Source organism: Parus major, chromosome Z (assembly GCF_001522545.3).
Source record: "Parus major isolate Abel chromosome Z, Parus_major1.1, whole genome shotgun sequence".
Classification (NCBI taxonomy): domain Eukaryota; kingdom Metazoa; phylum Chordata; class Aves; order Passeriformes; family Paridae; genus Parus; species Parus major.
This window is the reverse complement of record NC_031799.1, coordinates 65,064,109-65,074,152: the sequence shown is the minus strand read 5'-3', so window position 1 is coordinate 65,074,152 and position 10,044 is coordinate 65,064,109.

Below are 10,044 nucleotides of genomic sequence, written 5' to 3'. Positions count from 1 at the left end.
TGCATAATCCCTTCTTAACTTTTATGGAATTCATAGTGTACTTTTAGTGCTCTTTTGATCTTCTACTGGAATCCATCCCATTGTTTCTGTCGTCTCTCACTGATAGCTACATCTTATCAACTGACCCACAGCTTGTTTGTAAAGACAAACTCATCATTCCTCTCAATGGCTTGCCAAGCTAAACTAAATTCCCTGTAATTATCCCCTACTTCTCTGTTTCTTAAGCTACATAATTCATCAGGATTCATCAGGAATTCAGCATGGGAAAACAAGGCATAAAGCAAATGTGTATGGAACAAAACTCTGATTTTTAAGAGCTAAGCCTGGACACTGAAGCACAAAAACATGACTGACAAGCTGGTTAGTGTTTTGAAGACCCAGAGAGGAAACAGGTTTCTTAATCATGACACTAAAAGAAAAGATTCCTCCTAAATTCAGTTATATATGAAAGAACAAGAAGTGTGTGACACAGGTGTTCCTTTTGAATTATTAAAATTTTGAAATTCAGGGGCTCTTTTACCAGTATGAATAATAAAGTATACAATCAACATATCCTGAAATGCAAGTGCTGTTTTAGTTCCTGTCCCCACTGATAAATTTCCTGTACACTCAGTGCTATTATGTCCTCCCAACACCAGAGAAAAAACAGGAAAATTTCTTCACCCTGTCAAAGGCTACCCAGGGCACTGATAGAGTCACCGTCCCTAGAATGATTTATAGATGTGTAAATGTGGCATTTGGGAATATGTTTTAGTCGTGGGCTTAGCACTGTTGGGTTAGTGCTTGGACTTGATAGTCTTAGAGGTCTTTGACATCTGATTCTATTCCAACCTGATCTATGTTTAAAAATTCTCTACAAACTGAATTTTCAAATTTGTGAAGAATCACACATAGAGGAGGAAAGCTGAAAAGGAGTAGCCTCACCCGATGTAGACGTAAATCTGACAAACAAAAGCAGAAGAAGGGTTACAGGGTTCAGTAAATAGTATCTTACAGGAAATGCAAATTTCCCCAGCCAAATGCATCCCAACCTGCTTGTAAACAACAGATGGCTGGACAGGATAACCCAGGGTCTGGCAGTCAAGATCCTCATCTCCAAGGATGCTCAGACAATTCCCTGACAAGGAGACAAATTGTAGAGTATTTTTAATTCCTTTTTCTCTCCTAAAGAGCCAGAACCCTCTAGGGATCCTTAAAAGTTCCTGCCCTTAGAAATGAGAATGATCCAGGATAGGCCAGGTGACACTTTCAGTGCTGCAGAACCTGAGATAATAAGCTCCTTCTCCAGAGTAGTAGGAGCTCTGATGTGGAATTTTTAGCTCAAAAGAACATGCTTGGCCAGCACGGGCAGAAATCAGGTACTTAGAGCTGAGGAGAGTGGGGTTGTTCAGACTGCTGTGATGTGCCCAGGGCTTTCTCCTGAGAAGATGTCAGAGAAAATTGTAAGAAGAAGGATGGAGAAGTAGAGAACCTCTCCTGTTGCTTAAAACACTCCCTTCCCCCCAACCCAGGCTTCCAGTTGTCACTCACTTGGTCAGTTCCCATGAGCTGTGGGAAAACCCAGCAAACCAGGAAGGCAGAGAGGACCCTGCTGGGAGCCTGGCTGCACAGATTTACAACTCCCTCCACACAGCAGATAAGTGGATTTGGGAGCACAGTGAGAAAAGACAGATCTACCCTTGCAGAGAGGCACCACCACCTCCTAGGAAACTTTGGCAAGGTGTCAGGAGTGTGGATGAGACACAGAGCCAAGGACATATGATGCTGATGGCTCAGGTAGACCAACATGAAAGTGTAGAGACTGAAAGAAGAAATCTGTATTTTCATTTTCTCCTGATGCTGTGTATCTGCAGGGGTGGACATCTTATTGTGATTTCACTGACTCATGGATAGTAACATCACTGAGTGTCAGATTGTGACATCTCCAGGGGATTTATTGGGACATCTCACTGCTTATATCCAGATGTCAGCAGAGCCTGGACCAGTCTGGCTTGAGACAGAAATGGCCACTGAGAGAGACAGCAACTGTCCCATCTGCCAGGACTCCTGGAAAGACGTGGCTTCTGCTCTGCCCTGTCACCACCAATTCTGCCTGGGCTGCATCCTGCGGTGGACACACAGAAATCCCTCATGCCCACTCTGCAGGACACTGATAGAAACCATCAGGTTTTCTGAGCAGGATGAATGGGACTATGTAGAGTTGGTCATCACCTCCCCTGCAGAGTCACCAGAAGCCCACAGCATGGCAGGCAGAACTCCCAATCACGTGGAAGAAAACAGTATCCATGGCCCTGAGGTGTCCCCTCCGTCTTCTCCACAGGGAACACTGCCCCCAGATGAGCAAGGTGCCTGCAGCGCCGGAGTGTGTGGGTAGCCTCCTGCCTGATGAGTGGGCTGGACTATTCCAACAAAACCAGCATTTCCTGGAGCCTGTGCGGCCCTGGCCCTGTGAGAGGCTGGAGCGAATATGCCGGGGCCGGTGGTGGCTGGTTGAGGCTGCAGAGAGCTGCATCCTGCGCTATCTCTGCAGCTGTGGTCTGGATGCAGAGGCCTTGGCCCAGAGGCTGCTGGTTTCCCTTGAGGGGCACACAGCACCGCTGATCCATGGCCTCATCGAGGTTGTTGCAGCCCAGTGCAGCGAGGAGACCCAGAGGATTCTACATTCCCATACTGGTGGGGATGAGGACAACAGCCAAGCAGAGAGCACCAGCTCCAGCAGATCCAAGTCCAGCAGTTTCAGGTCCAGCAGCTCCCAGGAGAGCACTCCTACCAGTGGTTCCAATGTGGAGGAAGAAACTGGTACCTCAGAGGTCACTCACTGTGGGGTTCCCAGCCACCCCCCACCTGTGCCCAACCCCACAGAGCAGAATCAGCCACAGAAGGAGCCGGAGCAGCCAGCAGTGGATGGTCACTCTTCACAGGGTAGCAGCTGCAGCCCTTTTGCTCTCAGTAGGGCAGGGACTGATGGGTGACCTGGTGTGCCCAAAAGAGGAAGGCCCCCAGGTCCCTGGATTCTCCTCAGCCCAGCAAGAGTCCATGATGGGACTGCAGCCTTAAGGGAACCTTGGGCTACAGATTAAATATTAAATGCACATTTCAGATTAAATGGTGAAACTTCATCTCTCTCTTCATTTCCCATTTCCCATGCAAGGCCAATGTAGTTGCCTTTGGGAAGTGACTTCACCTTTCCAGGTCTGACTTCCAGAAGGCATTTGTGAGGTCTGCATTAGGTGCCTAATCCTGTGCTTTTTATTAAATAATTCCATCTATTGCTTAGGCACATTTTCCTGTCCATGAATCCAGAGGAAGTTATGATGCACCACACAGTGAGATGCAAACCAAATGTTAGAAAGGTCTGGAAGGACAAAAGCTAGAGTCAGAAATACAAGTTAATTTTTTCACCTAAACTACAGACAATGAATTTCCAAAAGAGACCAAAGGAAGAACAGTCATTAAGCTGCCACTCACAAATTAGAGGTAAAACTGAAGAAGTGTGAGGGACTCAGTTTTGATTGGTAATTCCTGGCTTTGAAAGTGGCAAGGTCAAAATTCAGCCTGCCCTGATGTATCTCAAACTGGACAACCTAATCCTGGTACATATCCAAGTAACTATTACTTGAGAAAACTTTGCTCATAAAAGCATCTGGCGTATCTGGGGATGCCAATGCAAGCCTATTTACAATGCACATGCTCTCTTCAGAAGGGACATGTATTCTCCTGCCTGGAGTGCAATCCAATGCCATAGGAGGGATTTCTTTTCATTCTTTGAAATGAGCTTTTAAAAATAATTTTATTTTTAATACTCACTTCATACATGTCAGTGCAGTTCAGGTTGCAAATTGGTGAAGAGATTCAATCTCTTTCTGCCTTGAAAAATTTAAAGTGGCATTTTAGTAAACACCAGCTTGGTGAAAAGATTCTGCTGTTGTTTGTGTTATTTCAAATCTGGTTCCATAAAAGTGTTTTTGGTGTAAGCCAGCACCTAGCTCATGGCTGAATTTAATCAATAGCAGTGGCCCTACTTTGTTGCAATTTAATAACATGAAGTCTTGGGAAAGAATAAAAGTTACAATATGCAGAGTAGAAAGAGGTCAACATTATTTGCTATTTCCACATGGATCTCTTTCAGCTGAACTGTAGTAGGTGATTGTTGCATCTTCCTCTCTGCTACCTCATGACAGCTCTCAACAGACTAAAGAGCAGATGAGAAGTTTTGCTCCCCTCCTTTTTGTTTGTATAGAGACTGTTCTAATAATTATTTTGTCTGGATCTGAGACAGAGTACTCTGGGAGCAGATAAATGACAGCATGCTCCTAAGGAAGTTTACTGGCTTTCTGAGAACCTGGAATTAAGGCTTGTATATTTGCAATACAAACTATAAAAAGAGTTGTTCTTTAGCCAAGAGGGCTCATATATAATAAAATTCTCCTCACTATTACAGTCAAAGCCAGAAAGAGAAGTCATCAACTCTCTGTGTTTTTTTCTCACAAAATCTTTTAGCAGAACACTTTACAATTCACTGAAAAAAATAATAGTATCTAATATTTCAAAACCAAACAGCCTAAGTAAGATTAACAGATTTTTAATTTTTTTGGCAATTAACTCCTTTTGCAGCTGAATTAGAAATTACTGGTTTGATTAAAACAGTGAAGCTCTGGAAAAGGAGTTCAGATGCCTTGAGTATCCTTAGCCAGATCATGTCAGAAATTCAGACATCCCTCCCTGGGTAACTTGCACATCTTGTAGATGTGTGCCCAATGAAATGGCCAAGGTGCTATAAGGCATCTCCTCATAGGATCCTTATAGATACTTATAACAGCATCTGTTCTCCTGTTCTGTTCATTATCTTTGACCCTCCTTCTCCTTTGGTCATCTCCACAGATGAAATAATGAGCGCTGTGGTTTGAGCTCTGCCAGCATGGGGAAAGTCTCAGCCGATCCTCTGTATATGGGGAGAGAGGCTCTCTCTGAAGGGCATGTTACAAGTGTGCAGAGGTGTTCTAAGTCTTGCCCTGCAGGGGGATGACCACCTCTCCCCATGGCTGAGTGAGGACACAGCAGAACTTCAGGGGAAGCCCCAGGAAGACAAGAAGGCTGCACAGGGAATGGCCAGCCACAGCTGCCTGGGGCTGTGGCTTGACACACAGAACTGGAAGGCAGCTTTTGCCTGAGCAGTAATTGAGATAGTTGCTACACCACTACAGGACATTATAGACTCTTCTCACAATTATATAGAAACCTCCACTTTTTCATGTACCTTGACTTCCAACAACACTTGCTATAAACAAGCATTTTATTCAAATGTCAAGTTTCAGCCCCTGAGGGTGCATTAAAAAGACACACAGAAATCACTGGCTCAAAGAAATTCCCTGAAATCTGTGTGAAATAAAAGAGGGGAAAAAAGAGCAAGGCACAAAACACAAACTTTTATCCACACTTGGAGGCAGATATATTCCCCTCCTGAGCCCTTCTAATAATTCACTTCCATAATTAAAAAATGGTCATAATTTTTTCATGAGTCAAAACCTTGCTTAATCTTCAGCAACAAAAGCATCCTCTTATCCTCTTTGTTTTATTACACAAATCTTCCAGTCACCTAAAAGCAGAGATGAAAAACAGAAAACTAAGACAAAGTTAAGCCTATGCCTGAGTTCTCTTTTTACCTCAAGATGAAATCTGCAGCTTAGGAGAGCCCTCTTAAAACATGAAATGCATTTCCTAGAGTATCTGTGGCCTTAGTTTCCACAGGAAAGAGGGAATACCTTGGTACTCTGAAATTCCAGCTACTGCCTGCATATTCAGACCTTTAAAAGTCCAATTCCAAATGAAAAGTAATATAAATGCATACTTTGAGAGGCACTGACTCAAGTAAGGAGAAACTGGATGATTTGTTCAGTGAATGGGATTTGACAGCATGGATAAAAAAGTGTCTTGCAATAGAACTATACATTTTAGTAATTTTAATATTAATGCTAACAACGTTGCCTTTTTTGCTTCAGTGTATGCAACGGATGATTAACAAATCCATTAATGGAGTTTTTTTAGTGGAGAAGGAGAGGAGAGATGTGGGAAATGGAAAAATGGAAAATTCCACAGATGCTGAAAGGCTCAATCTGCAGCCTTAGAAAGAGCTTGGGTTAATGTCATTGTTATAAATTTTTATTATGATATTGGCTCTCGCAGATGAATATTACATATTAAATACTTTTTAGCTATGTAGTACCTTTTTCTTGCTAACAAGTTTTAAGTTTGAAAAGAATTTCCTAGGTACAAGGCGAGGAAACCCCAGAGGGCGAGGACACTGGGGTCCAGGCTGTTATCAGGAGAACATATGAAGCCCAGCTACCCTCAGGACAAGGATGAGGGGCCCGGATGGTTATCTGCCCTGACCATCTGCAGAAGGAAAGAAACCAAATGATGACCAGCAAAATAAATGCTGACCAGCAGAAAAAAAGTGATCTAAGAAGGCAGAACCAGAGGAGGGGACACTTTGAATATTCATTGGACCTTCATAGCAGGGGGGGGATAAAAGGGAGAATTCCTGGGATACCAAGTGTGTTCCTGGCAACCCCCCAGGGCACCCAGCCGTTTTAACCCTTTGCTTTATTTCTTTTATCTCCTAATTGTCTTTTTATTTATATTAAATTCTTTTTATAATTTATTAAGTGAATCTCGTTTTTAATAGTCATGATAAATGTACACAAACATTGAGTAGAAAAATTATAAATTTATGTTCCTGTAGTTATAAGTAAGAATATATCTTGAGTAAGTAAGAAATTATATTAAGTAAAATAGTGTGAGGTTTTGTGTAGGAATCCAGAAATGGAGATACATTTCTCTGTTTGTCCTGTTCTCCAAAAAGGTATTAATCCTATTTGTCACTGACAGAAAGGCTTCCAAATATCACTGTGTAAACCAGGATTTATAAAAAATTAAGTAGAAAGCAGTAGAATGTTTAGTATGCCACTGAATTGAAAAATATAGATTTTAGGGTGTTTAATACATGGAGTAAAGATGGAGGAAAAAGGTGTGGATTTTAGCTCTCCTTCCTTCTTCTCCATGATTCTGCAGTTTTTAGGAGCACAAGGAGTGATTGGTTGAAAGTTACTTAGTTTTAGTTATGTAAGTAGATATAGAAAACTTATTTGTTAATATATATAAACAATACACTCGTCTATAGAGTAAAAATAGATATAAAGATGAAACAGCCGCATGGTTTGGGGCCATTTTGTGCCATCAGAGCCAAAATGTGGCAGGTTGTAGTGATTTGAACTTGTGCATTAAGTCTGGAAAGACCTGCCAAGTTTCATGATAGCATCCTAATAAACACGAGAAACAAGATCCTAACAATCTCTGGAGTTTTCTTCCTGACCCGGAGAACTGAGATAAACGGAACTCCCCATGAGGGAGTATTCTGAAGGAGCTCAGCTCAGAAGAGACTGAGAAATCCATGTGTGAGAAGAAGTAAAGCAGAATTGAAAAAGAAAAAAAAGTTTCAAGTGGTGCTTCGTGTGATTGGCAGAGAAAGCTCACAATAGTCTCCATCAACTCCTGTTTGGACCAGAGTGCCCGGTTCCGGACATCCCATCTGCTATCAAATTCCAGAGTTTCAAGGGCCCAGGACTTGGAACATCGGATTCTGCTGATCAGTAATCTTCAGAGATGGCCACCTGAACCGGTAAGCTCGTTCCAACCTTATGAGATGGGATCGAATATCTCTAAGGAAGAAGGGGCAATTTTAGAAAAATTAGAAATTATTACAGGGCAGTATTTCTATAAAACTCCAAGGAAAGATTTGGAATTGCTACTGCTCTGGATAAAGGACAATTATGCCACCATAACCGAGGAGCAATTGTTTGAACTATATATATGGGCAAATGTAAAAATGAGATTAAAAGTTACATATCCCAAGAACATAGGTGCACAGAAATATAATAGAGATGAGTGATAATCTTTTTAATGTTAAGTATCAGTATCGTTTTCCAAGACTGTCTTCTCAGGGGGATGGGTAGGGAGAAGAGGTTGAACTGCCTTTTCTGGAAAATCGAGAAGCCCCAAAATTCCCCAGCAGCATGGTCCTCCCTCCCCCCATCCCTTCAGAGGACACGATGGAGGAGGGAGGAATGCAGGGGAAAGCTGAACACTGGGAAACTTTCGCAATTGCTTCAGAAAGCAGAATGAGCAGTTTGTTACAATATTTGAGGATGAAGACTCGCACGGGGAGACACGATTAATTGTATAGAGTCTTTCTGAAATTTTTACATTCCGATAAAATCCCCGGGGGCGGGGGTGAAGAAAAAGCTAGAAAAAGCCCATGCCTTTAGAACAGCCCCCTCCCCCGCCCTCTCCGTGTATGTCAGAGGAGCCAGAGTGAGGTAGGGAGCCTATCCCGCCCTCTGACGAATCTGACCACATAAAAGTGATGTCAGAAAAGGCTGGTGAAGGGGTGTCCGCCCAGCAGGGGGACACAGGGGTATTCGCCCATCCGGCGAAACAAGAGGAGCCCGCCCATCAGGTGGGCTCAGAAGCTCTCCAAGAGGCAGGACTAAAGACTGCCAAAGAGGAGGCGCCACAAGGAGAGGTGGGTTATGGTGAAATGGCCGAACCGCAGAGTGACCCCGAGCAAATGGGAGAGAAATTAAGAGCAATACCAAAGCGCCACCGTAAACAGGCAGCGAAAGCTAAGGGGCTGGGCAAAGCTGCAAAGACAAGCCCCGCAGGGGAACCTGTGACGCGATCCACGACGCGGAGGGCCCAGCCCACCGAGGCAGAGATCGGGAATGTCCCTTGTCAAACCGTGCATGCGCAGTCCGGTGATGACGCCGGGCAATTCATGCGGGAAGACAACACGGAAACGGAAAAGGAAATCGCGATTCCTGCTCACAGCCGAGTTTCTGGCACAAGCAGCAATCACCCTAAGAGGGATTAATCTCTTAAAGAGGATTATCTCCCTAGATATACATTTTCAGAATTTTTATTGCAGTTTCAAGATCTATCCGAGGCATTCGAAGTAGACTGCTGTAAAGACGGAGTTACGGCCGATTTGTGGAGCAACAGCATCTCCTTGTGGGCAAATAGAATTACAGCAGCTTTCATCGTTTTCTCCATTTATATCCAGCATGAGGATGGTAATAACGTTATAGCTATTACTGCTAGTGAAGGGATTTCCCTGTCATCGATTCAAATAAAAGATTTTCTACTTCAGGCTGATACTTCAGCTTTTCAAAAGACTGCTTCAAAGGGCTGGTTCTCAGAACATTATGTCTCTTCTTCAAAAATATTACAATTCCCTCCAGTTCTCCATGATTTAATGGACCCTATTGTTATTCAAGTTTCACAGTCATTGGATTTTCCTATCATACCAACAGCTACATAAGAACAAAATCAGAAATCTATATGTATTGAGAGACCGCCAGCTATTCACCAGTCTTCACAGAAGTAATTGTGAACGCCGTTTATTTCTATCTTTAGCACACCTTTTATAGGGTTTTACAGGGTCCGCAGGCAGAGCAAGCTACTATTGGCTAACACACACAGTTTACATTTTTTTCTCTTACACACAAGGATATTGTTTTGCTTTACTCTCTCTTCTGCATGAAGGTTTCAAGGACTTTAGCCTTTAATATCACGACTTATTTCAAAGGCTGGTTTGTGCATACAGGCCTTTACTAATATATAAAATATATCAACAATTCCCCCTTTCTCTTTTTGCACAAACCAGGCTTTGGATAAGATAACATACAACTTAGACTGTCATCCCAATTAACATTATAAGTAAAGTCCGTCCCCCTTCTAGCACAAGAGACCTCAACCATCCAGTGATGGCCCAGCTGGCAAACCAACTTCCAATGGGTCACTATCTTCTTTCAGGGCACATAACCCATCCTGTAGCTGTTGTAGTTGCTTATGGATGGAAGCTGAATGATCAGTAAGATTCAGACAGCACATGCCTTCAAACTCCTCACAGCTATGTCCTTGTGCTAAGAGCAAAAACTCAATTGCAGCTCAATTTCATAAGACTGCATGACGTACACTACTCACATC